Source organism: Haliotis rufescens, unplaced genomic scaffold, assembly GCF_023055435.1.
Source record: "Haliotis rufescens isolate VD_foot unplaced genomic scaffold, xgHalRufe1.0.p SCAF_98, whole genome shotgun sequence".
In the NCBI taxonomy this organism is placed as follows: Eukaryota; Metazoa; Mollusca; class Gastropoda; order Lepetellida; family Haliotidae; genus Haliotis; species Haliotis rufescens.
This window is the reverse complement of record NW_025964392.1, coordinates 1,033,173-1,060,394: the sequence shown is the minus strand read 5'-3', so window position 1 is coordinate 1,060,394 and position 27,222 is coordinate 1,033,173. Positions and strand designations below refer to the sequence as shown.

The 27,222-nt window shown below is 43.6% G+C and overlaps 9 non-coding genes and 2 pseudogenes across 9 annotated transcripts; all 11 read left to right on the top strand.

Moving 5' to 3' along the window:
* The first annotated feature begins 96 nt into the window (after positions 1-96).
* On the top strand, positions 97-281 carry LOC125377769. Its single transcript, XR_007219807.1, has one exon. It is a non-coding gene; the product is annotated as a U2 spliceosomal RNA (small nuclear RNA).
* A 976-nt stretch (positions 282-1,257) lies between these two features.
* LOC125377753 lies at positions 1,258-1,450 on the top strand. The gene has a single exon (XR_007219790.1). It is a non-coding gene; the product is annotated as a U2 spliceosomal RNA (small nuclear RNA).
* Positions 1,451-2,426: 976 nt separating this feature from the next.
* Positions 2,427-2,619, top strand: LOC125377752. The gene has a single exon (XR_007219789.1). It is a non-coding gene; the product is annotated as a U2 spliceosomal RNA (small nuclear RNA).
* A 976-nt stretch (positions 2,620-3,595) lies between these two features.
* On the top strand, positions 3,596-3,788 carry LOC125377751. The gene has a single exon (XR_007219788.1). It is a non-coding gene; the product is annotated as a U2 spliceosomal RNA (small nuclear RNA).
* Positions 3,789-6,648: 2,860 nt separating this feature from the next.
* LOC125377735 lies at positions 6,649-6,843 on the top strand. The gene has a single exon (XR_007219780.1). It is a non-coding gene; the product is annotated as a U2 spliceosomal RNA (small nuclear RNA).
* Positions 6,844-9,660: 2,817 nt separating this feature from the next.
* On the top strand, positions 9,661-9,842 carry LOC124128633 (annotated as a pseudogene).
* Positions 9,843-16,530: 6,688 nt separating this feature from the next.
* LOC125377774 lies at positions 16,531-16,711 on the top strand (annotated as a pseudogene).
* Positions 16,712-17,687: 976 nt separating this feature from the next.
* LOC125377750 lies at positions 17,688-17,880 on the top strand. The gene has a single exon (XR_007219787.1). It is a non-coding gene; the product is annotated as a U2 spliceosomal RNA (small nuclear RNA).
* A 976-nt stretch (positions 17,881-18,856) lies between these two features.
* On the top strand, positions 18,857-19,049 carry LOC125377749. Its single transcript, XR_007219786.1, has one exon. It is a non-coding gene; the product is annotated as a U2 spliceosomal RNA (small nuclear RNA).
* Positions 19,050-20,025: 976 nt separating this feature from the next.
* On the top strand, positions 20,026-20,218 carry LOC125377747. Its single transcript, XR_007219785.1, has one exon. It is a non-coding gene; the product is annotated as a U2 spliceosomal RNA (small nuclear RNA).
* A 6,688-nt stretch (positions 20,219-26,906) lies between these two features.
* Positions 26,907-27,096, top strand: LOC125377773. Its single transcript, XR_007219808.1, has one exon. It is a non-coding gene; the product is annotated as a U2 spliceosomal RNA (small nuclear RNA).
* The last annotated feature ends 126 nt before the right edge of the window (positions 27,097-27,222 follow it).

Below are 27,222 nucleotides of genomic sequence, written 5' to 3'. Positions count from 1 at the left end.
GTTTCTGTTAGCACTGCAGGGTCCACATCTGTGATACCTTTAGGCGACCCTGTAGTGACAGCGCTGTCCGCGCCTGTACAAAATTAAGTTTAGATAATAAATTTTATAAAAAAGAAAAAAAAAAGTATCTGTTCTTATCAGCTTAATATCTGATACGTCTCCTAATGGAGACATCGATATTAAACTGATTTTTAGAATGGGATGAGGTGCCACGGGGCTTGCTCCGCCCTCATCACGGGTTGACCCGGTATTGCAGTACCTCCGGGAATGGCCCACCACTCATATTTCAATCAAAAATTAGAACTCTTAGCTTTGCCTACATCTTCACATTCGTCTTATTTTGCACTGCCGCCCCGTTTTTCGCCCTTAGTTCTCAATAGATTCTCTATTTTATTACTTCTAAACCTTAGAAATATACCTGTTCACACGTGCAGCCCGTCCTTTAACCACACCAACCCCTAAAAGTTTGTAAAAGTAGCATTTTTCAACTTTCAGCTGCATACAGTCCCCCGTAACCAAGGCCGTCCCCCATGACGCCGTACGCCGGAAATGACGTCTAGACAATCACGCCGTCACAACAACAGTCTGCTTCGTCACTACAAGACGTTTTCAACGTCGCATCCCCCTAAATAGATGTTTAAAGAACTACACACACGCCTGATGCGTCATTACACTTTGTGCAAGTGAGTTCATTTTCCAATATTCATTACAGTTCAGTCGTTTTTGTTTCGTCATCAGTGCAATTTTTCATACAATTCATTCATTTTTCGCTTTGCTGGACACCTTAAGTATCTTTACCTTTAGTTTATTTAATACATTGGGGCAATTTGGATGGGATTGTCACTCTTCTTACCCACGCGCGACTCTGTCAAAGTCGGGCCCAAGCTAATTCAAGCTGGCCTGTCTCCCCTTGCCTCCCCGACTCCACTCATTAAGTCCTAATGTCGCGGCCGGTATTCACGTTGGACTGGGTCGCTGCAGGACGTTTACCCAACGTCTGGCCATGTTTTATCGGCGCACTCTTTATACATAGCAAAATGGGTCTATTTACTCCATTTTTACATTCATCAAAGACGCTGAATATCTTCACAAACGTCTTGCAGTCGGGTGTCGCACTCGTGTGCTGTCAACATTTTTACTCACTTGTGCATGTAATATTGCTGGCCACTGATTTTAAGCGCTTCATGTAAATAAACAGCAGCTAAATGGTATGTTGTGTCAGTAGATGTACTTTGGCGGCGCAAGCCGGCAACCGGCATCGCTTCTCGGCCTTTTGGCTAAGATCAAAGTGTAGTATCTGTTCTTATCAGCTTAATATCTGATACGTCTCCTAATGGAGACATCGATATTAAACTGATTTTTAGAATGGGATGAGGTGCCACGGGGCTTGCTCCGCCCTCATCACGGGTTGACCCGGTATTGCAGTACCTCCGGGAATGGCCCACCACTCATATTTCAATCAAAAATTAGAACTCTTAGCTTTGCCTACATCTTCACATTCGTCTTATTTTGCACTGCCGCCCCGTTTTTCGCCCTTAGTTCTCAATAGATTCTCTATTTTATTACTTCTAAACCTTAGAAATATACCTGTTCACACGTGCAGCCCGTCCTTTAACCACACCAACCCCTAAAAGTTTGTAAAAGTAGCATTTTTCAACTTTCAGCTGCATACAGTCCCCCGTAACCAAGGCCGTCCCCCATGACGCCGTACGCCGGAAATGACGTCTAGACAATCACGCCGTCACAACAACAGTCTGCTTCGTCACTACAAGACGTTTTCAACGTCGCATCCCCCTAAATAGATGTTTAAAGAACTACACACACGCCTGATGCGTCATTACACTTTGTGCAAGTGAGTTCATTTTCCAATATTCATTACAGTTCAGTCGTTTTTGTTTCGTCATCAGTGCAATTTTTCATACAATTCATTCATTTTTCGCTTTGCTGGACACCTTAAGTATCTTTACCTTTAGTTTATTTAATACATTGGGGCAATTTGGATGGGATTGTCACTCTTCTTACCCACGCGCGACTCTGTCAAAGTCGGGCCCAAGCTAATTCAAGCTGGCCTGTCTCCCCTTGCCTCCCCGACTCCACTCATTAAGTCCTAATGTCGCGGCCGGTATTCACGTTGGACTGGGTCGCTGCAGGACGTTTACCCAACGTCTGGCCATGTTTTATCGGCGCACTCTTTATACATAGCAAAATGGGTCTATTTACTCCATTTTTACATTCATCAAAGACGCTGAATATCTTCACAAACGTCTTGCAGTCGGGTGTCGCACTCGTGTGCTGTCAACATTTTTACTCACTTGTGCATGTAATATTGCTGGCCACTGATTTTAAGCGCTTCATGTAAATAAACAGCAGCTAAATGGTATGTTGTGTCAGTAGATGTACTTTGGCGGCGCAAGCCGGCAACCGGCATCGCTTCTCGGCCTTTTGGCTAAGATCAAAGTGTAGTATCTGTTCTTATCAGCTTAATATCTGATACGTCTCCTAATGGAGACATCGATATTAAACTGATTTTTAGAATGGGATGAGGTGCCACGGGGCTTGCTCCGCCCTCATCACGGGTTGACCCGGTATTGCAGTACCTCCGGGAATGGCCCACCACTCATATTTCAATCAAAAATTAGAACTCTTAGCTTTGCCTACATCTTCACATTCGTCTTATTTTGCACTGCCGCCCCGTTTTTCGCCCTTAGTTCTCAATAGATTCTCTATTTTATTACTTCTAAACCTTAGAAATATACCTGTTCACACGTGCAGCCCGTCCTTTAACCACACCAACCCCTAAAAGTTTGTAAAAGTAGCATTTTTCAACTTTCAGCTGCATACAGTCCCCCGTAACCAAGGCCGTCCCCCATGACGCCGTACGCCGGAAATGACGTCTAGACAATCACGCCGTCACAACAACAGTCTGCTTCGTCACTACAAGACGTTTTCAACGTCGCATCCCCCTAAATAGATGTTTAAAGAACTACACACACGCCTGATGCGTCATTACACTTTGTGCAAGTGAGTTCATTTTCCAATATTCATTACAGTTCAGTCGTTTTTGTTTCGTCATCAGTGCAATTTTTCATACAATTCATTCATTTTTCGCTTTGCTGGACACCTTAAGTATCTTTACCTTTAGTTTATTTAATACATTGGGGCAATTTGGATGGGATTGTCACTCTTCTTACCCACGCGCGACTCTGTCAAAGTCGGGCCCAAGCTAATTCAAGCTGGCCTGTCTCCCCTTGCCTCCCCGACTCCACTCATTAAGTCCTAATGTCGCGGCCGGTATTCACGTTGGACTGGGTCGCTGCAGGACGTTTACCCAACGTCTGGCCATGTTTTATCGGCGCACTCTTTATACATAGCAAAATGGGTCTATTTACTCCATTTTTACATTCATCAAAGACGCTGAATATCTTCACAAACGTCTTGCAGTCGGGTGTCGCACTCGTGTGCTGTCAACATTTTTACTCACTTGTGCATGTAATATTGCTGGCCACTGATTTTAAGCGCTTCATGTAAATAAACAGCAGCTAAATGGTATGTTGTGTCAGTAGATGTACTTTGGCGGCGCAAGCCGGCAACCGGCATCGCTTCTCGGCCTTTTGGCTAAGATCAAAGTGTAGTATCTGTTCTTATCAGCTTAATATCTGATACGTCTCCTAATGGAGACATCGATATTAAACTGATTTTTAGAATGGGATGAGGTGCCACGGGGCTTGCTCCGCCCTCATCACGGGTTGACCCGGTATTGCAGTACCTCCGGGAATGGCCCACCACTCATATTTCAATCAAAAATTAGAACTCTTAGCTTTGCCTACATCTTCACATTCGTCTTATTTTGCACTGCCGCCCCGTTTTTCGCCCTTAGTTCTCAATAGATTCTCTATTTTATTACTTCTAAACCTTAGAAATATACCTGTTCACACGTGCAGCCCGTCCTTTAACCACACCAACCCCTAAAAGTTTGTAAAAGTAGCATTTTTCAACTTTCAGCTGCATACAGTCCCCCGTAACCAAGGCCGTCCCCCATGACGCCGTACGCCGGAAATGACGTCTAGACAATCACGCCGTCACAACAACAGTCTGCTTCGTCACTACAAGACGTTTTCAACGTCGCATCCCCCTAAATAGATGTTTAAAGAACTACACACACGCCTGATGCGTCATTACACTTTGTGCAAGTGAGTTCATTTTCCAATATTCATTACAGTTCAGTCGTTTTTGTTTCGTCATCAGTGCAATTTTTCATACAATTCATTCATTTTTCGCTTTGCTGGACACCTTAAGTATCTTTACCTTTAGTTTATTTAATACATTGGGGCAATTTGGATGGGATTGTCACTCTTCTTACCCACGCGCGACTCTGTCAAAGTCGGGCCCAAGCTAATTCAAGCTGGCCTGTCTCCCCTTGCCTCCCCGACTCCACTCATTAAGTCCTAATGTCGCGGCCGGTATTCACGTTGGACTGGGTCGCTGCAGGACGTTTACCCAACGTCTGGCCATGTTTTATCGGCGCACTCTTTATACATAGCAAAATGGGTCTATTTACTCCATTTTTACATTCATCAAAGACGCTGAATATCTTCACAAACGTCTTGCAGTCGGGTGTCGCACTCGTGTGCTGTCAACATTTTTACTCACTTGTGCATGTAATATTGCTGGCCACTGATTTTAAGCGCTTCATGTAAATAAACAGCAGCTAAATGGTATGTTGTGTCAGTAGATGTACTTTGGCGGCGCAAGCCGGCAACCGGCATCGCTTCTCGGCCTTTTGGCTAAGATCAAAGTGTAGTATCTTGGCCAAATCCAGAAGCGATCATCTCCTTAGGGAGTCAGTCAGACTGTTTATGTTTTGTTACATGTTCACTTTGTGCTTTGTACTTTATTGCCATTTTATCTACAGGTCTACGTAAGGCATCGTTTGCATAGCATTCGTGTGACTTTTAATAGTCTCCTTGCATCTACCATGGCTTTCACTGCAGCAGTCAACGAGGGTCCCATACCTGCCGAGTATGTGGACCAGGACGTTGTTGCTAGGACTGTGAGGATTTACTTGACCGCCAAGATATCGTCTGTGAAGGAGCTTGTGTCGTACTTAAAGACTTCTGTGCCTGAGTTCAACTTGTCTGCCTGTAGAGGAGTATGGAAGACAGAAAGATATGGTCAAGTGTACCTAACCATGAAGGATGTAGACTGTGCTCGGGAACTTTTGGATTTACAGTGCGTTAGTGTCGGGAACGACAAGGTGTATTTCTACAGCTATGGCACGTTTATGGTGCCTTTGCGAGTTCACTGGCTACATGCCACTGTCCGGAGTGTCTTTCTTAAGGATTATTTCTCGAAGTTTGGGAAAGTGTTGGATGTCCTGAGGGAGTATGAGTCAATAGACGGAGTTGATATTTTCTCTGGAGTCCGGATAGTGAAGATGGAACTTACTGAGACTGAAAAGGAGCACATACCGCATATTGTGAAATTCGGGGACAAACAGAGTATGTTGATCACTGCACCAGGAAGACTGCCTATCTGTTTCAGATGTCATACCCATGGACATGTCCGTTCTCAGTGCCCCAAGAATGATTCGGCTACTCGTGCCAAGGAACAGGTTGATGTCAGTGCTCCTACAGATTCAGCTGATGATATGGATTCGCAGGTCTCGGCGAGAGTTAACAAGAGAAAGCAGCCAGCTGAGAGTGTTGACAGGAGAGAGAAGAAAGGAAAACCTACCACTGTGCCGGATTCAGAAGATGATGCACCTTCACAGATGGATGCTGTCATGGCAGATATGGACATGCCTGGGGAGGGTGCTGGACCCAAGGACGTTGCTACACAACCAGATACATCACAGGTACCTTCATCTCAGGATTTTGAGGAGACCATGCCAAGTTGGGCGGAACAGACGGACATGGAATGTACGGCGTCCCAAGGGAGTGTTGACTGTAGTGATACAAGTATTCCAGGTGTTGAGGATGAAGGTGATAGTGTGGATTCTGTACAGGGGTCTGGATCAACTTCTACCAGTGCTAATCGGCAGGCCACGGATCGTTTTCTTCCCCAAAAGAACCCTTTTGATTTAACTTCATTACCGGTGTTTGTGAACCTACGGTATCAGCAGGAACATAAGGAGGGACTCCATCTCCTGCGAAAGAAGTGGAACTTTCTTGTCAAGCTTTTCTGGGATGAATCACGTGGGAGCTACAAGGTTACTGAGAAAAGATACGATGTGACTAACTGTGTGCGTTCTTTTCCACAGGATCAGAGACCAGCCATCCGGGACGCTATTCGTATACTACTTACCTATAAAGTGCATAAGAATAGGTTGTCTTTACAGTCTCTTGGTGTTCAGAAGAATACATTTTATACCATGTCGCTCACTGAAGAAGAGATCAGATCTGCTTCAAAGTTGTAAACTGTATGTAGATTAGACATTAGACCACGTTTATGGACACAGCTAATGTGGACTTGTTCCTCGTAACTTGTTTTCTTAATCATTCTGACTGACAACCCAGTATTTGTATGTTATTTCTTCTTTAGTTTGCCTCTGTTATCGCTGCCACTCCACGCCCTTTTGTGATATTTTGTTTTTATAGTGGAGTGGTATGCCCTTTTGCGCTGTCCGCGACTGTATTTTCAATTTTGTGCATTAAATTTATTATCAAAAAAAAAAAAAAAAAAAAAAAGTATCTGTTCTTATCAGCTTAATATCTGATACGTCTCCTAATGGAGACATCGATATTAAACTGATTTTTAGAATGGGATGAGGTGCCACGGGGCTTGCTCCGCCCTCATCACGGGTTGACCCGGTATTGCAGTACCTCCGGGAATGGCCCACCACTCATATTTCAATCAAAAATTAGAACTCTTAGCTTTGCCTACATCTTCACATTCGTCTTATTTTGCACTGCCGCCCCGTTTTTCGCCCTTAGTTCTCAATAGATTCTCTATTTTATTACTTCTAAACCTTAGAAATATACCTGTTCACACGTGCAGCCCGTCCTTTAACCACACCAACCCCTAAAAGTTTGTAAAAGTAGCATTTTTCAACTTTCAGCTGCATACAGTCCCCCGTAACCAAGGCCGTCCCCCATGACGCCGTACGCCGGAAATGACGTCTAGACAATCACGCCGTCACAACAACAGTCTGCTTCGTCACTACAAGACGTTTTCAACGTCGCATCCCCCTAAATAGATGTTTAAAGAACTACACACACGCCTGATGCGTCATTACACTTTGTGCAAGTGAGTTCATTTTCCAATATTCATTACAGTTCAGTCGTTTTTGTTTCGTCATCAGTGCAATTTTTCATACAATTCATTCATTTTTCGCTTTGCTGGACACCTTAAGTATCTTTACCTTTAGTTTATTTAATACATTGGGGCAATTTGGATGGGATTGTCACTCTTCTTACCCACGCGCGACTCTGTCAAAGTCGGGCCCAAGCTAATTCAAGCTGGCCTGTCTCCCCTTGCCTCCCCGACTCCACTCATTAAGTCCTAATGTCGCGGCCGGTATTCACGTTGGACTGGGTCGCTGCAGGACGTTTACCCAACGTCTGGCCATGTTTTATCGGCGCACTCTTTATACATAGCAAAATGGGTCTATTTACTCCATTTTTACATTCATCAAAGACGCTGAATATCTTCACAAACGTCTTGCAGTCGGGTGTCGCACTCGTGTGCTGTCAACATTTTTACTCACTTGTGCATGTAATATTGCTGGCCACTGATTTTAAGCGCTTCATGTAAATAAACAGCAGCTAAATGGTATGTTGTGTCAGTAGATGTACTTTGGCGGCGCAAGCCGGCAACCGGCATCGCTTCTCGGCCTTTTGTCTAAGCTCAAAGTATGGCTTAGTCACTGGTCGAGTGTCATTGCTTGTCACTGTGGCGATTATAGAGTATTGGTTGTTTTTGCATTGTGTTAATTTGAACTTCTTTTCAAGGTCTACGAGTGGGTATCAGCTTTGGCTGTGTGATCTTCAGTGGTCACCCCTCACCTCTCCTCTCCTGCCATGGCTTACAGCTCTGCCGTGAATGCTGGACCAGTCCCGGAGCAGTTCGTGGATAAGGAGGTCGAATCCCGGACTGTGAGGGTGTATTCGACTGCTCGTTTTACCTCTGTGCCAGACTTTGCTCGCCTGTTAACTGCTGCTGTGCCTGACTTTGCCTTGAGTGATTGCCAAGCCATATGGAGGACGGAACGCTCCGGCCAGGTGTATGTGACTTTGAAATCTGTTTCTGTGGCCCGAAAATTGCTGGACTTGAAATGTGTCTCCACTGGTGATGAGAAGTTGTACTTTTATGCATATGGTGTCTTCATGGTTCCCTTGCGGATCCATTGGCTGCATGCTACCGTTACTAGTGACTTTCTCAAGGATTTCTTCAGCCGTTATGGTCGTGTGTTGGACGCCTTCCGGGAGTTTATTGATGTGGATGGTGTTAACATTTTCACTGGTGTCCGTATTGTACGGATGGAGCTCACGGATGCTGAACGTACGTGTATCCCTCATATTGTGCGGTTTGGGGATAAGCAGTCCATGCTTGTTACAGCTCCGGGTCGTCTGCCTATCTGCCTCAAGTGCCACTCCGTTGGTCATGTGCGTGCCCGTTGTCCCGGTTCGGATGTACCTACCCCTTCTACCGGAAATTCTACTGTGGCTCCTGATGTTCCTGACGTTGTCGACCCTGATGTGATGGACGTGGAACCTGTTGATACTGTTGTTGCTGGCTGTGCTAGTGTTGTTTCCGTTACGGAGTCTGTGGCTGGTGTTGATTCGTTGGATGACCGACCCCGGGTTGTGGTTTCTCTGCCTGAAGTCAGTGTTGTTGATGGGTCCAAGGTTGACAGTGACATGGATGGTTTGTCAGCCGATTCTGACGTTGAGAATGACGATGCCGTGGAGCCTCAACCCGTTGTCCCTCCTACCAAGAAGCAGTGTACACGTGATCTTCCAGGTGCTGGAGTGTTTGAGAAGAGGAAGCAGGTTGCTCGTGTCTCTGTGTCTCCTTCTTCCCCCGTTAGTTGGGCCGATCAGCAGTCTCAGTCTGACGTTCTGCTAGCTCAGATCCCTCTGGACTCTCAAGGTGGTGATAGTGCTGGATTTCCGCCTCTGCCTCGTGGTACCGTTAGTGCGCGTGGCCGTCGGGTTGCTCCCCCTCAAGTCGTCAAGGAGGTTTCCCCGTCTGCGTCTGACTCTGATTCCGATGAAGAGCGTCTTTGGTTCTTCAAACTGCATGTGTCTCCTAACAAGTCTGGTGCTGGTCTTCAAGTGCATGTGGACACGGGCCATTGGGATGAATGTGTTTTCGATTTCCCTAAGGAAGGGCGTGAGAAGTTGAGGGTTGCTGTTGGGAACGTTCTTGTGAAGAAAGTGAACTTTTTCCGTCATCGTTTTCCTTTCAAGCCAAACCAAACTCATGGTAGCTTTGTGATTTCCTTGTGTGAGGAGGAATTTCGCTCTGGTGTTCCGAAGGAGCCTGTGGACTTAGTTGTTTGTGCTTAGTGTTTCCTGCCATGTCCATCGCTTGATTCTGATATATTTTTCCTCTTTTAGATGATTCTCTGTTAGCACTGCAGGGCCCACAACTGTGATAATTTTAGGCGGCCCTGCAGTGACAGCGCTGTACGCGCCTGTACTAAATTCTCTTTAGGTAATAAATTTTATAAAAAAGAAAAAAAGTATCTGTTCTTATCAGCTTAATATCTGATACGTCTCCTAATGGAGACATCGATATTAAACTGATTTTTAGAATGGGATGAGGTGCCACGGGGCTTGCTCCGCCCTCATCACGGGTTGACCCGGTATTGCAGTACCTCCGGGAATGGCCCACCACTCATATTTCAATCAAAAATTAGAACTCTTAGCTTTGCCTACATCTTCACATTCGTCTTATTTTGCACTGCCGCCCCGTTTTTCGCCCTTAGTTCTCAATAGATTCTCTATTTTATTACTTCTAAACCTTAGAAATATACCTGTTCACACGTGCAGCCCGTCCTTTAACCACACCAACCCCTAAAAGTTTGTAAAAGTAGCATTTTTCAACTTTCAGCTGCATACAGTCCCCCGTAACCAAGGCCGTCCCCCATGACGCCGTACGCCGGAAATGACGTCTAGACAATCACGCCGTCACAACAACAGTCTGCTTCGTCACTACAAGACGTTTTCAACGTCGCATCCCCCTAAATAGATGTTTAAAGAACTACACACACGCCTGATGCGTCATTACACTTTGTGCAAGTGAGTTCATTTTCCAATATTCATTACAGTTCAGTCGTTTTTGTTTCGTCATCAGTGCAATTTTTCATACAATTCATTCATTTTTCGCTTTGCTGGACACCTTAAGTATCTTTACCTTTAGTTTATTTAATACATTGGGGCAATTTGGATGGGATTGTCACTCTTCTTACCCACGCGCGACTCTGTCAAAGTCGGGCCCAAGCTAATTCAAGCTGGCCTGTCTCCCCTTGCCTCCCCGACTCCACTCATTAAGTCCTAATGTCGCGGCCGGTATTCACGTTGGACTGGGTCGCTGCAGGACGTTTACCCAACGTCTGGCCATGTTTTATCGGCGCACTCTTTATACATAGCAAAATGGGTCTATTTACTCCATTTTTACATTCATCAAAGACGCTGAATATCTTCACAAACGTCTTGCAGTCGGGTGTCGCACTCGTGTGCTGTCAACATTTTTACTCACTTGTGCATGTAATATTGCTGGCCACTGATTTTAAGCGCTTCATGTAAATAAACAGCAGCTAAATGGTATGTTGTGTCAGTAGATGTACTTTGGCGGCGCAAGCCGGCAACCGGCATCGCTTCTCGGCCTTTTGGCTGTGATCAAAGTGTGGTACTTGTTATTACATTTTTGAAGCGAGCATCTAGAGTCCCTTGTAGGGTGGTTGTGTATATCTTTGCTTGTTGTTGTTGTTGTTTAATTCTATTTCACATTTGCAGGTCTACTGGTGGGCATCAGTCACTTTTTAAGTGGCTGTGTGACCTTCGGGTCTCCCCCTACTTTTCCGGGATGGCTTTCCATGCAGCCACCGTGGCGCCCAGTGTCCCTGACCGTTACCTGGACAAAAAGCGCTGTTCCTGCACGGTACGTCTAAAATCTGTTGTAAAGACTCTTAATCGTGAGGATGTTTTTGACATTGTACAATTGGCCTACAAAGGAATTAAGGCGACTGAACTTCTCTCTATCTGGAAAACGGAAACTTCCGGGGTGTGGTATGTTACTTTTAAACTGGAGAATCGTGCCCGCCTACTACTTCTGGCTGGGTCTGTGATGTACAGGGGCGTCAAAGTTGACTTTTCCCCTTATGATAAGGAGATTGTGGACCTTCGAATCCATTGGATACATGGTGTTGTTTCTGATCGTTTTTTGGATTCCTATTTTTCCCGGTATGGGACCGTATTGTCCATAAAGCCTGAGACGATGCTGGTGGGAGGAGCTCCTATTCAGACTGGTGTGAGGACCGTGCAGCTCCAGATTGACAGTACCAAAGGTGAGAGCGTTCCTTACATCGTCCGCCTCGGTGACCGTATGTCTATGTTGGTCACCGCCCCTGGTCGTCTGCCTGTGTGTCTGAGGTGTTATCACCTCGGTCACACGCGCCCTGACTGCCCTAAAAGTTGGCAGAATCGACAAAAGTTGGAAGGGCCGGGTCCTAGTGCTGCCCCGACTTCCTCGGTGGCCCCGTCCAGCCCTACGCCTCGTGTTGACATGGCAGAGTCTTCTATTGTGCATTCCGATGATTCCATGGACGTTGCGGATGACACTGTGTCTGTGTTTGACTCTGTTGGTGAGGGTGTCGTTGAGGGTGGGAGCGTAGATGAGGGTGTGGGTGCGGGTGAGGGTGCTGGCAACAGTGGGGGTGTTGCCACTCCCGTCTCCTATGCGAAGGCTGCCTCTCTTGAACCCCTGGCCTTTGACATTTCCCAGGATGATTTGGGGTCCCAGGATGGGGCCGATTCCATCATTGCCACTGTTGATTCACAATCATGGACCCTTGTAAAGCCTAGGTCCAGGTCTCGGTCTGTTTCGCGGGGTGGCTCAGCGGGGAAAAAGCAGCGGGTATCTTCCATCCCTCCTGGGGTGGCGGATGCTGCGGCTGCTACTCTCCATCGTTCCCCGTCTGGGTCTCGCCGGTCCGGGTCTGGTTCTAGGCTTCCGATAGATGATCCCCCATAATTCCTCTGCCATGTTTTCCTTCCCCTTTGATACCGATCTATGCTATGTCCATCACTTACGAGACTGGCTCATGATTTTGTTTTCGACAGCCTGGTTCTCCCTGCATAGGGAGTGTACTTTTTCTTGTGTATGTTTATGTGTTTTCGCGCTGGCTGTTGTGAGTGTTGATTGTTACTTACGTTTTGATTTCCGGGGGGTGCCAGGAGTCCTGTGGGGGGTGCGGCTCTTGCATTCTGGGAAATTTTTCACTATATGGGTACTTTGTTTTTGTGGTATTTGGGTATGTGTTATTTGCATAATTTGTTATGGTTTTCTTTTTTCAGCTTTTTGGGGGTGTTTCGGTTTCTCTTTTAATTTAACAATTGTTTTGCAGTTTAAGCATCTTTGTGGTAAGTTTTATTTTTCCATTTTTGATGTTTTTAGGATTTGTTTGATGTTTTTGTTTTTTTCTGTTGGGGTTTGTTTGCATTGTATTTTTCTGTGTTGTGCCTCTTCTCCAAGCATCCATTCTTATGTATAATTTCGTTTCACTTAATTGTAATGGACTTTTAGATGATCCTACTAAATTACATCTCTTGTCACATGCTTTTGTTACTGATGGCATCGATTTTTTGTTTCTTCAGGAGACCCATGTGTATAATTTGGCTATTGCTCAGTCTTTTGAGTCGAAATTTAATGGGAAGGCTTTTTGGAGTTTTGGGAGCAATTTCAGTCGGGGCGTGGGGTTTATTGTTTCTTCCAAACTTAATTTCATTGTTGATTATTTCTATTTTGATTTCGAGGGGCGTTTGTTGGTTGTGGATTTAATTGTCGATGGGTATGGTCTCCGTTTTATAAATCTCTATGCTCCCAATCTCCCTGCGGATAGAGTTGTTTTCTTCCGTAGTGTTGCCAAATATTTGGTGACCAACAAATTTGTTATTTTAGGGGGGGATTTTAATTGCGTTCTTAATGCATCTTTAGATAAAATAGGTGGGAGGGCTTCTGTTCAGGCCGGGGCTAATCTTCTTAAGCAATGGGTCTCTGATTTTTCTCTCTTTGATGTCTATCGCTCCAAATGTCCTGGTTCTGTGGCGGTTTCTTGGCGCAATACAGCCGGCGTCGGTTCTCGTCTGGACCGTTTTTATGTCTCCTCTTCTCTTCGCTGTTCTCTTGTGTCTGCGGACATATCTCCATGTAGTTTTTCTGATCATGATTATGTGTCGTTTAAGCCGAAGGATTTTGCTGGCATAAGTTTTGGTCCTGGTTATTTTAAATGTAACAATTCTTTAATGAATGATTCGTTTCTGGCCTTATTTGCCGGATTTTGTTCAAATCATATTCCCCCTTTGGCTTCTATTACTTTGGATTGGTGGGATGCTTTTAAATTGGAAATTAAGGCCTTTCTTCAATTGTTTGCGAGTGTTCATAAATCACAACAGGCATCCCTTCGTAAGGAATTAGTTTCCGATTATAAGTCTTTATGCCAAGCTGAATCTTTACATCCTGGACTCTATTCTGACCAACTTGCGGCTGTCAAAAACCAACTTCATGATTTGGAAATCTTGGAATTCAGAGGTAATTTAGTCCGATCTAAGGCTAAGGACCTTGAAATTGGTGAACGACCTTCCAGTTATTTTTTACGCAAGGAATCACAGAGAGGAAAACGAAAATCTATTTCTTCTATTTTAGACCCTTTTGGGAATAAGTTGTCTACCTCTCGTGAGATCATGGGTGTTTTTGTTGATTTTTATAGCGATCTGTTTGGTTATGAACCCATTGATGATGAAATTTGTACCGAATTCCTTGCTGATTTACCTACACTTGATTCGGTTGATTCGGCCTCACTGGAAGGAGATATATCTCGTGATGAAATTCTAAACACCCTTAAGGCTATGGAGAATGATAAATCTCCAGGTCCGGATGGGCTTACTAAGGAATTTTATGTCTCTACTTTTGATGTTCTTGGTGATGTTCTTCTACGTGTTTTTCAGCTCTCTTTTCAGGAGCATGTTCTTCCTGCCTCTTCTAAAACTTCTTATATTTCTCTCCTGTGTAAAGATATTAATAATGCGGACAATGTTCGTAACTGGCGTCCAATTTCTTTATTAAATGTCGATGTGAAAATAATCTCAAAATTGTTATGCACACGTTTAGGCAAGGTTATAGGCAATATCGTGCATTTGGATCAAACTTGTGCTGTTCCTGGCCGATCTATTCATGATAACTGTCATCTCATTCGTAATGTGCTTGATTATGTGGATCAGAAAGATCTGCCTTGTGCTTTTATTAGTTTAGATCAGGAGAAGGCTTTTGATAGAGTCTCTCATCAGTTTCTGTTTAATGTATTGGACGCTTTTGGCTTTGGTCCTAATTTCAAAAAATGGGTCAAAATTCTTTATACGGACATTTCTAGTGCGGTTATAATTAATCAGCACATTTCACAGCCATTTCCAGTAACGAGGTCTGTCCGTCAGGGATGTGGGTTGTCCCCGTCCTTGTATGTATTAGCACTGGAACCTCTTTTAGGCTATATTCGAAAAAAGTCGCAAATTGTGGGTATTAAATTACCAGGTACTGATGATTCAGCAAAGATATCTGCTTTTGCTGATGATGGGCTGGGGTTTTGTACTTCTGACGCTTCTATTGGTCATCTTTTGGCTGCTTATTCCTTTTATGGTAAAGCGTCAGGCTCCAAATTGAATCTTGCAAAAACTCATGGCATTTTTGTTGGTAAGTGGCGCAGTCGGTCGGATCACCCTTTTGGTATTTCTTGGATCGAGCATTCAAAAATTGTTGGAATTATGACAGGCAGGAATGTCAGTGCTGACGATCAATTTCATCCTATACTATCTAAATTTCGGTCTGTTTTAAATGTTTCCAAGGGGCGCTCTATTTCTATTTTTGGTAAAACTGTTGTGTGCAATGTCATGGCCTTATCTAAGTTGTGGTACCGTGGGGCGGTAACACCGTTTTCAAAACATTACGTCGAACTCTTTCAGAGGGAGACTTTTCGGTTTATTTGGAACTCCACTGCTGAACCCATTCGGAGGTCTGTGTGTTATAAATCTGTTTTAGATGGGGGCTTGGGTGTTGTTCACATCCAATCAAAATTATATTCCTTTTATTTACGTCATATCCAAGATCTTTTACTTCATTCTTCAGCTAAGTGGACGTTTTTTGCAAAGTATTGGTTAGGTTTGTCTTTACGCCACTATTGCTCTGCCTTTGCTTCTAACCTTTTTCCTCATTCTGCGACGATTCCTATGTTCTATCAGCATTGTTTTTTGGCTCTTAAACGGTTTGAGGCCGTTCATTCTAATTTTCTGATAGATGTCTTTCGGTTTACTTCTAAACAGTTTTATGTCTGTTTATTGCAAACAGTTGTGGAAAATAAAATTGAGTTGTTGTATCCACGTATTCCTTTTCGTCACGTTTGGTTAAATTTGCATAATCATTTTGTGGATCCACTTTCAAAATCGGTCAATTATCGTCTTGTCTATGATTCTCTCCCTTTGGGGTATACTCTTTATGCCCGGGGAATGTCTGTCACTCCAAACTGTCCTCTCTGTCGTATGGCAATAGAAACTTCTGATCATCTTTTTATCTATTGCCCGTGTGTTGATGTGTTGTGGGATATCGTTTTCAAGTGGTTAGATTATTTATCATTTGGGCTCTTGAAAAGAAATCATGAAGTGATTCGGTTTTCTTTAATACCGAAAATTCCAAATTCCCATCGGAAATCGCTCTGCCTTTATCTTTTGACTTTAACAAAATATTCCATTTGGCTTGTTCGGAATTCTAATAAATTTGAGCATAAAAATTTGAAAGGAAATGATATCGTGTTACGTTTCTTGTCTCTCCTTAGGACACGTGTCAGGGTTGACTTTTGTCGTTTTTCATTTTCTACTTTTTCTGATTATTGGCTTTCTTCTTCGTTCTTTTGCTCTCTTGATGCTCATCGTACCTTAGTTTTCCATGTGTGATTTTATTAGTGCTTCTTCTGGCTATTATCTTGTCTTGTTTCATTGTTATCTAATGTGTTGCTGTCCATCTTTTAGCGCCTGTCTTTGCTTGTCTGTACATTGTATCCGCAACCGTAATTGCAACTCTTACTTGTGTTTTGTTGTTGCTGGTGTTGATTGTTTGTAGATTCTTTTGCTTCCATTGTATTACTGTTCTATTACATGTACTTCCTGTTATTCTGGTTGTTTGGTTCTGTTTAGTGTTTCGTACCCTTTCTCCTTCTTTCGTCTTGTTTCTGTTAGCACTGCAGGGTCCACATCTGTGATACCTTTAGGCGACCCTGTAGTGACAGCGCTGTCCGCGCCTGTACAAAATTAAGTTTAGATAATAAATTTTATAAAAAAGAAAAAAGTATCTGTTCTTATCAGCTTAATATCTGATACGTCTCCTAATGGAGACATCGATATTAAACTGATTTTTAGAATGGGATGAGGTGCCACGGGGCTTGCTCCGCCCTCATCACGGGTTGACCCGGTATTGCAGTACCTCCGGGAATGGCCCACCACTCATATTTCAATCAAAAATTAGAACTCTTAGCTTTGCCTACATCTTCACATTCGTCTTATTTCGCACTGCCGCCCCGTTTTTCGCCCTTAGTTCTCAATAGATTCTCTATTTTATTACTTCTAAACCTTAGAAATATACCTGTTCACACGTGCAGCCCGTCCTTTAACCACACCAACCCCTAAAAGTTTGTAAAAGTAGCATTTTTCAACTTTCAGCTGCATACAGTCCCCCGTAACCAAGGCCGTCCCCCATGACGCCGTACGCCGGAAATGACGTCTAGACAATCACGCCGTCACAACAACAGTCTGCTTCGTCACTACAAGACGTTTTCAACGTCGCATCCCCCTAAATAGATGTTTAAAGAACTACACACACGCCTGATGCGTCATTACACTTTGTGCAAGTGAGTTCATTTTCCAATATTCATTACAGTTCAGTCGTTTTTGTTTCGTCATCAGTGCAATTTTTCATACAATTCATTCATTTTTCGCTTTGCTGGACACCTTAAGTATCTTTACCTTTAGTTTATTTAATACATTGGGGCAATTTGGATGGGATTGTCACTCTTCTTACCCACGCGCGACTCTGTCAAAGTCGGGCCCAAGCTAATTCAAGCTGGCCTGTCTCCCCTTGCCTCCCCGACTCCACTCATTAAGTCCTAATGTCGCGGCCGGTATTCACGTTGGACTGGGTCGCTGCAGGACGTTTACCCAACGTCTGGCCATGTTTTATCGGCGCACTCTTTATACATAGCAAAATGGGTCTATTTACTCCATTTTTACATTCATCAAAGACGCTGAATATCTTCACAAACGTCTTGCAGTCGGGTGTCGCACTCGTGTGCTGTCAACATTTTTACTCACTTGTGCATGTAATATTGCTGGCCACTGATTTTAAGCGCTTCATGTAAATAAACAGCAGCTAAATGGTATGTTGTGTCAGTAGATGTACTTTGGCGGCGCAAGCCGGCAACCGGCATCGCTTCTCGGCCTTTTGGCTAAGATCAAAGTGTAGTATCTGTTCTTATCAGCTTAATATCTGATACGTCTCCTAATGGAGACATCGATATTAAACTGATTTTTAGAATGGGATGAGGTGCCACGGGGCTTGCTCCGCCCTCATCACGGGTTGACCCGGTATTGCAGTACCTCCGGGAATGGCCCACCACTCATATTTCAATCAAAAATTAGAACTCTTAGCTTTGCCTACATCTTCACATTCGTCTTATTTTGCACTGCCGCCCCGTTTTTCGCCCTTAGTTCTCAATAGATTCTCTATTTTATTACTTCTAAACCTTAGAAATATACCTGTTCACACGTGCAGCCCGTCCTTTAACCACACCAACCCCTAAAAGTTTGTAAAAGTAGCATTTTTCAACTTTCAGCTGCATACAGTCCCCCGTAACCAAGGCCGTCCCCCATGACGCCGTACGCCGGAAATGACGTCTAGACAATCACGCCGTCACAACAACAGTCTGCTTCGTCACTACAAGACGTTTTCAACGTCGCATCCCCCTAAATAGATGTTTAAAGAACTACACACACGCCTGATGCGTCATTACACTTTGTGCAAGTGAGTTCATTTTCCAATATTCATTACAGTTCAGTCGTTTTTGTTTCGTCATCAGTGCAATTTTTCATACAATTCATTCATTTTTCGCTTTGCTGGACACCTTAAGTATCTTTACCTTTAGTTTATTTAATACATTGGGGCAATTTGGATGGGATTGTCACTCTTCTTACCCACGCGCGACTCTGTCAAAGTCGGGCCCAAGCTAATTCAAGCTGGCCTGTCTCCCCTTGCCTCCCCGACTCCACTCATTAAGTCCTAATGTCGCGGCCGGTATTCACGTTGGACTGGGTCGCTGCAGGACGTTTACCCAACGTCTGGCCATGTTTTATCGGCGCACTCTTTATACATAGCAAAATGGGTCTATTTACTCCATTTTTACATTCATCAAAGACGCTGAATATCTTCACAAACGTCTTGCAGTCGGGTGTCGCACTCGTGTGCTGTCAACATTTTTACTCACTTGTGCATGTAATATTGCTGGCCACTGATTTTAAGCGCTTCATGTAAATAAACAGCAGCTAAATGGTATGTTGTGTCAGTAGATGTACTTTGGCGGCGCAAGCCGGCAACCGGCATCGCTTCTCGGCCTTTTGGCTAAGATCAAAGTGTAGTATCTGTTCTTATCAGCTTAATATCTGATACGTCTCCTAATGGAGACATCGATATTAAACTGATTTTTAGAATGGGATGAGGTGCCACGGGGCTTGCTCCGCCCTCATCACGGGTTGACCCGGTATTGCAGTACCTCCGGGAATGGCCCACCACTCATATTTCAATCAAAAATTAGAACTCTTAGCTTTGCCTACATCTTCACATTCGTCTTATTTTGCACTGCCGCCCCGTTTTTCGCCCTTAGTTCTCAATAGATTCTCTATTTTATTACTTCTAAACCTTAGAAATATACCTGTTCACACGTGCAGCCCGTCCTTTAACCACACCAACCCCTAAAAGTTTGTAAAAGTAGCATTTTTCAACTTTCAGCTGCATACAGTCCCCCGTAACCAAGGCCGTCCCCCATGACGCCGTACGCCGGAAATGACGTCTAGACAATCACGCCGTCACAACAACAGTCTGCTTCGTCACTACAAGACGTTTTCAACGTCGCATCCCCCTAAATAGATGTTTAAAGAACTACACACACGCCTGATGCGTCATTACACTTTGTGCAAGTGAGTTCATTTTCCAATATTCATTACAGTTCAGTCGTTTTTGTTTCGTCATCAGTGCAATTTTTCATACAATTCATTCATTTTTCGCTTTGCTGGACACCTTAAGTATCTTTACCTTTAGTTTATTTAATACATTGGGGCAATTTGGATGGGATTGTCACTCTTCTTACCCACGCGCGACTCTGTCAAAGTCGGGCCCAAGCTAATTCAAGCTGGCCTGTCTCCCCTTGCCTCCCCGACTCCACTCATTAAGTCCTAATGTCGCGGCCGGTATTCACGTTGGACTGGGTCGCTGCAGGACGTTTACCCAACGTCTGGCCATGTTTTATCGGCGCACTCTTTATACATAGCAAAATGGGTCTATTTACTCCATTTTTACATTCATCAAAGACGCTGAATATCTTCACAAACGTCTTGCAGTCGGGTGTCGCACTCGTGTGCTGTCAACATTTTTACTCACTTGTGCATGTAATATTGCTGGCCACTGATTTTAAGCGCTTCATGTAAATAAACAGCAGCTAAATGGTATGTTGTGTCAGTAGATGTACTTTGGCGGCGCAAGCCGGCAACCGGCATCGCTTCTCGGCCTTTTGGCTAAGATCAAAGTGTAGTATCTGTTCTTATCAGCTTAATATCTGATACGTCTCCTAATGGAGACATCGATATTAAACTGATTTTTAGAATGGGATGAGGTGCCACGGGGCTTGCTCCGCCCTCATCACGGGTTGACCCGGTATTGCAGTACCTCCGGGAATGGCCCACCACTCATATTTCAATCAAAAATTAGAACTCTTAGCTTTGCCTACATCTTCACATTCGTCTTATTTTGCACTGCCGCCCCGTTTTTCGCCCTTAGTTCTCAATAGATTCTCTATTTTATTACTTCTAAACCTTAGAAATATACCTGTTCACACGTGCAGCCCGTCCTTTAACCACACCAACCCCTAAAAGTTTGTAAAAGTAGCATTTTTCAACTTTCAGCTGCATACAGTCCCCCGTAACCAAGGCCGTCCCCCATGACGCCGTACGCCGGAAATGACGTCTAGACAATCACGCCGTCACAACAACAGTCTGCTTCGTCACTACAAGACGTTTTCAACGTCGCATCCCCCTAAATAGATGTTTAAAGAACTACACACACGCCTGATGCGTCATTACACTTTGTGCAAGTGAGTTCATTTTCCAATATTCATTACAGTTCAGTCGTTTTTGTTTCGTCATCAGTGCAATTTTTCATACAATTCATTCATTTTTCGCTTTGCTGGACACCTTAAGTATCTTTACCTTTAGTTTATTTAATACATTGGGGCAATTTGGATGGGATTGTCACTCTTCTTACCCACGCGCGACTCTGTCAAAGTCGGGCCCAAGCTAATTCAAGCTGGCCTGTCTCCCCTTGCCTCCCCGACTCCACTCATTAAGTCCTAATGTCGCGGCCGGTATTCACGTTGGACTGGGTCGCTGCAGGACGTTTACCCAACGTCTGGCCATGTTTTATCGGCGCACTCTTTATACATAGCAAAATGGGTCTATTTACTCCATTTTTACATTCATCAAAGACGCTGAATATCTTCACAAACGTCTTGCAGTCGGGTGTCGCACTCGTGTGCTGTCAACATTTTTACTCACTTGTGCATGTAATATTGCTGGCCACTGATTTTAAGCGCTTCATGTAAATAAACAGCAGCTAAATGGTATGTTGTGTCAGTAGATGTACTTTGGCGGCGCAAGCCGGCAACCGGCATCGCTTCTCGGCCTTTTGGCTGTGATCAAAGTGTGGTACTTGTTATTACATTTTTGAAGCGAGCATCTAGAGTCCCTTGTAGGGTGGTTGTGTATATCTTTGCTTGTTGTTGTTGTTGTTTAATTCTATTTCACATTTGCAGGTCTACTGGTGGGCATCAGTCACTTTTTAAGTGGCTGTGTGACCTTCGGGTCTCCCCCTACTTTTCCGGGATGGCTTTCCATGCAGCCACCGTGGCGCCCAGTGTCCCTGACCGTTACCTGGACAAAAAGCGCTGTTCCTGCACGGTACGTCTAAAATCTGTTGTAAAGACTCTTAATCGTGAGGATGTTTTTGACATTGTACAATTGGCCTACAAAGGAATTAAGGCGACTGAACTTCTCTCTATCTGGAAAACGGAAACTTCCGGGGTGTGGTATGTTACTTTTAAACTGGAGAATCGTGCCCGCCTACTACTTCTGGCTGGGTCTGTGATGTACAGGGGCGTCAAAGTTGACTTTTCCCCTTATGATAAGGAGATTGTGGACCTTCGAATCCATTGGATACATGGTGTTGTTTCTGATCGTTTTTTGGATTCCTATTTTTCCCGGTATGGGACCGTATTGTCCATAAAGCCTGAGACGATGCTGGTGGGAGGAGCTCCTATTCAGACTGGTGTGAGGACCGTGCAGCTCCAGATTGACAGTACCAAAGGTGAGAGCGTTCCTTACATCGTCCGCCTCGGTGACCGTATGTCTATGTTGGTCACCGCCCCTGGTCGTCTGCCTGTGTGTCTGAGGTGTTATCACCTCGGTCACACGCGCCCTGACTGCCCTAAAAGTTGGCAGAATCGACAAAAGTTGGAAGGGCCGGGTCCTAGTGCTGCCCCGACTTCCTCGGTGGCCCCGTCCAGCCCTACGCCTCGTGTTGACATGGCAGAGTCTTCTATTGTGCATTCCGATGATTCCATGGACGTTGCGGATGACACTGTGTCTGTGTTTGACTCTGTTGGTGAGGGTGTCGTTGAGGGTGGGAGCGTAGATGAGGGTGTGGGTGCGGGTGAGGGTGCTGGCAACAGTGGGGGTGTTGCCACTCCCGTCTCCTATGCGAAGGCTGCCTCTCTTGAACCCCTGGCCTTTGACATTTCCCAGGATGATTTGGGGTCCCAGGATGGGGCCGATTCCATCATTGCCACTGTTGATTCACAATCATGGACCCTTGTAAAGCCTAGGTCCAGGTCTCGGTCTGTTTCGCGGGGTGGCTCAGCGGGGAAAAAGCAGCGGGTATCTTCCATCCCTCCTGGGGTGGCGGATGCTGCGGCTGCTACTCTCCATCGTTCCCCGTCTGGGTCTCGCCGGTCCGGGTCTGGTTCTAGGCTTCCGATAGATGATCCCCCATAATTCCTCTGCCATGTTTTCCTTCCCCTTTGATACCGATCTATGCTATGTCCATCACTTACGAGACTGGCTCATGATTTTGTTTTCGACAGCCTGGTTCTCCCTGCATAGGGAGTGTACTTTTTCTTGTGTATGTTTATGTGTTTTCGCGCTGGCTGTTGTGAGTGTTGATTGTTACTTACGTTTTGATTTCCGGGGGGTGCCAGGAGTCCTGTGGGGGGTGCGGCTCTTGCATTCTGGGAAATTTTTCACTATATGGGTACTTTGTTTTTGTGGTATTTGGGTATGTGTTATTTGCATAATTTGTTATGGTTTTCTTTTTTCAGCTTTTTGGGGGTGTTTCGGTTTCTCTTTTAATTTAACAATTGTTTTGCAGTTTAAGCATCTTTGTGGTAAGTTTTATTTTTCCATTTTTGATGTTTTTAGGATTTGTTTGATGTTTTTGTTTTTTTCTGTTGGGGTTTGTTTGCATTGTATTTTTCTGTGTTGTGCCTCTTCTCCAAGCATCCATTCTTATGTATAATTTCGTTTCACTTAATTGTAATGGACTTTTAGATGATCCTACTAAATTACATCTCTTGTCACATGCTTTTGTTACTGATGGCATCGATTTTTTGTTTCTTCAGGAGACCCATGTGTATAATTTGGCTATTGCTCAGTCTTTTGAGTCGAAATTTAATGGGAAGGCTTTTTGGAGTTTTGGGAGCAATTTCAGTCGGGGCGTGGGGTTTATTGTTTCTTCCAAACTTAATTTCATTGTTGATTATTTCTATTTTGATTTCGAGGGGCGTTTGTTGGTTGTGGATTTAATTGTCGATGGGTATGGTCTCCGTTTTATAAATCTCTATGCTCCCAATCTCCCTGCGGATAGAGTTGTTTTCTTCCGTAGTGTTGCCAAATATTTGGTGACCAACAAATTTGTTATTTTAGGGGGGGATTTTAATTGCGTTCTTAATGCATCTTTAGATAAAATAGGTGGGAGGGCTTCTGTTCAGGCCGGGGCTAATCTTCTTAAGCAATGGGTCTCTGATTTTTCTCTCTTTGATGTCTATCGCTCCAAATGTCCTGGTTCTGTGGCGGTTTCTTGGCGCAATACAGCCGGCGTCGGTTCTCGTCTGGACCGTTTTTATGTCTCCTCTTCTCTTCGCTGTTCTCTTGTGTCTGCGGACATATCTCCATGTAGTTTTTCTGATCATGATTATGTGTCGTTTAAGCTGAAGGATTTTGCTGGCATAAGTTTTGGTCCTGGTTATTTTAAATGTAACAATTCTTTAATGAATGATTCGTTTCTGGCCTTATTTGCCGGATTTTGTTCAAATCATATTCCCCCTTTGGCTTCTATTACTTTGGATTGGTGGGATGCTTTTAAATTGGAAATTAAGGCCTTTCTTCAATTGTTTGCGAGTGTTCATAAATCACAACAGGCATCCCTTCGTAAGGAATTAGTTTCCGATTATAAGTCTTTATGCCAAGCTGAATCTTTACATCCTGGACTCTATTCTGACCAACTTGCGGCTGTCAAAAACCAACTTCATGATTTGGAAATCTTGGAATTCAGAGGTAATTTAGTCCGATCTAAGGCTAAGGACCTTGAAATTGGTGAACGACCTTCCAGTTATTTTTTACGCAAGGAATCACAGAGAGGAAAACGAAAATCTATTTCTTCTATTTTAGACCCTTTTGGGAATAAGTTGTCTACCTCTCGTGAGATCATGGGTGTTTTTGTTGATTTTTATAGCGATCTGTTTGGTTATGAACCCATTGATGATGAAATTTGTACCGAATTCCTTGCTGATTTACCTACACTTGATTCGGTTGATTCGGCCTCACTGGAAGGAGATATATCTCGTGATGAAATTCTAAACACCCTTAAGGCTATGGAGAATGATAAATCTCCAGGTCCGGATGGGCTTACTAAGGAATTTTATGTCTCTACTTTTGATGTTCTTGGTGATGTTCTTCTACGTGTTTTTCAGCTCTCTTTTCAGGAGCATGTTCTTCCTGCCTCTTCTAAAACTTCTTATATTTCTCTCCTGTGTAAAGATATTAATAATGCGGACAATGTTCGTAACTGGCGTCCAATTTCTTTATTAAATGTCGATGTGAAAATAATCTCAAAATTGTTATGCACACGTTTAGGCAAGGTTATAGGCAATATCGTGCATTTGGATCAAACTTGTGCTGTTCCTGGCCGATCTATTCATGATAACTGTCATCTCATTCGTAATGTGCTTGATTATGTGGATCAGAAAGATCTGCCTTGTGCTTTTATTAGTTTAGATCAGGAGAAGGCTTTTGATAGAGTCTCTCATCAGTTTCTGTTTAATGTATTGGACGCTTTTGGCTTTGGTCCTAATTTCAAAAAATGGGTCAAAATTCTTTATACGGACATTTCTAGTGCGGTTATAATTAATCAGCACATTTCACAGCCATTTCCAGTAACGAGGTCTGTCCGTCAGGGATGTGGGTTGTCCCCGTCCTTGTATGTATTAGCACTGGAACCTCTTTTAGGCTATATTCGAAAAAAGTCGCAAATTGTGGGTATTAAATTACCAGGTACTGATGATTCAGCAAAGATATCTGCTTTTGCTGATGATGGGCTGGGGTTTTGTACTTCTGACGCTTCTATTGGTCATCTTTTGGCTGCTTATTCCTTTTATGGTAAAGCGTCAGGCTCCAAATTGAATCTTGCAAAAACTCATGGCATTTTTGTTGGTAAGTGGCGCAGTCGGTCGGATCACCCTTTTGGTATTTCTTGGATCGAGCATTCAAAAATTGTTGGAATTATGACAGGCAGGAATGTCAGTGCTGACGATCAATTTCATCCTATACTATCTAAATTTCGGTCTGTTTTAAATGTTTCCAAGGGGCGCTCTATTTCTATTTTTGGTAAAACTGTTGTGTGCAATGTCATGGCCTTATCTAAGTTGTGGTACCGTGGGGCGGTAACACCGTTTTCAAAACATTACGTCGAACTCTTTCAGAGGGAGACTTTTCGGTTTATTTGGAACTCCACTGCTGAACCCATTCGGAGGTCTGTGTGTTATAAATCTGTTTTAGATGGGGGCTTGGGTGTTGTTCACATCCAATCAAAATTATATTCCTTTTATTTACGTCATATCCAAGATCTTTTACTTCATTCTTCAGCTAAGTGGACGTTTTTTGCAAAGTATTGGTTAGGTTTGTCTTTACGCCACTATTGCTCTGCCTTTGCTTCTAACCTTTTTCCTCATTCTGCGACGATTCCTATGTTCTATCAGCATTGTTTTTTGGCTCTTAAACGGTTTGAGGCCGTTCATTCTAATTTTCTGATAGATGTCTTTCGGTTTACTTCTAAACAGTTTTATGTCTGTTTATTGCAAACAGTTGTGGAAAATAAAATTGAGTTGTTGTATCCACGTATTCCTTTTCGTCACGTTTGGTTAAATTTGCATAATCATTTTGTGGATCCACTTTCAAAATCGGTCAATTATCGTCTTGTCTATGATTCTCTCCCTTTGGGGTATACTCTTTATGCCCGGGGAATGTCTGTCACTCCAAACTGTCCTCTCTGTCGTATGGCAATAGAAACTTCTGATCATCTTTTTATCTATTGCCCGTGTGTTGATGTGTTGTGGGATATCGTTTTCAAGTGGTTAGATTATTTATCATTTGGGCTCTTGAAAAGAAATCATGAAGTGATTCGGTTTTCTTTAATACCGAAAATTCCAAATTCCCATCGGAAATCGCTCTGCCTTTATCTTTTGACTTTAACAAAATATTCCATTTGGCTTGTTCGGAATTCTAATAAATTTGAGCATAAAAATTTGAAAGGAAATGATATCGTGTTACGTTTCTTGTCTCTCCTTAGGACACGTGTCAGGGTTGACTTTTGTCGTTTTTCATTTTCTACTTTTTCTGATTATTGGCTTTCTTCTTCGTTCTTTTGCTCTCTTGATGCTCATCGTACCTTAGTTTTCCATGTGTGATTTTATTAGTGCTTCTTCTGGCTATTATCTTGTCTTGTTTCATTGTTATCTAATGTGTTGCTGTCCATCTTTTAGCGCCTGTCTTTGCTTGTCTGTACATTGTATCCGCAACCGTAATTGCAACTCTTACTTGTGTTTTGTTGTTGCTGGTGTTGATTGTTTGTAGATTCTTTTGCTTCCATTGTATTACTGTTCTATTACATGTACTTCCTGTTATTCTGGTTGTTTGGTTCTGTTTAGTGTTTCGTACCCTTTCTCCTTCTTTCGTCTTGTTTCTGTTAGCACTGCAGGGTCCACATCTGTGATACCTTTAGGCGACCCTGTAGTGACAGCGCTGTCCGCGCCTGTACAAAATTAAGTTTAGATAATAAATTTTATAAAAAAGAAAAAAAAAAAAAAAGTATCTGTTCTTATCAGCTTAATATCTGATACGTCTCCTAATGGAGACATCGATATTAAACTGATTTTTAGAATGGGATGAGGTGCCACGGGGCTTGCTCCGCCCTCATCACGGGTTGACCCGGTATTGCAGTACCTCCGGGAATGGCCCACCACTCATATTTCAATCAAAAATTAGAACTCTTAGCTTTGCCTACATCTTCACATTCGTCTTATTTTGCACTGCCGCCCCGTTTTTCGCCCTTAGTTCTCAATAGATTCTCTATTTTATTACTTCTAAACCT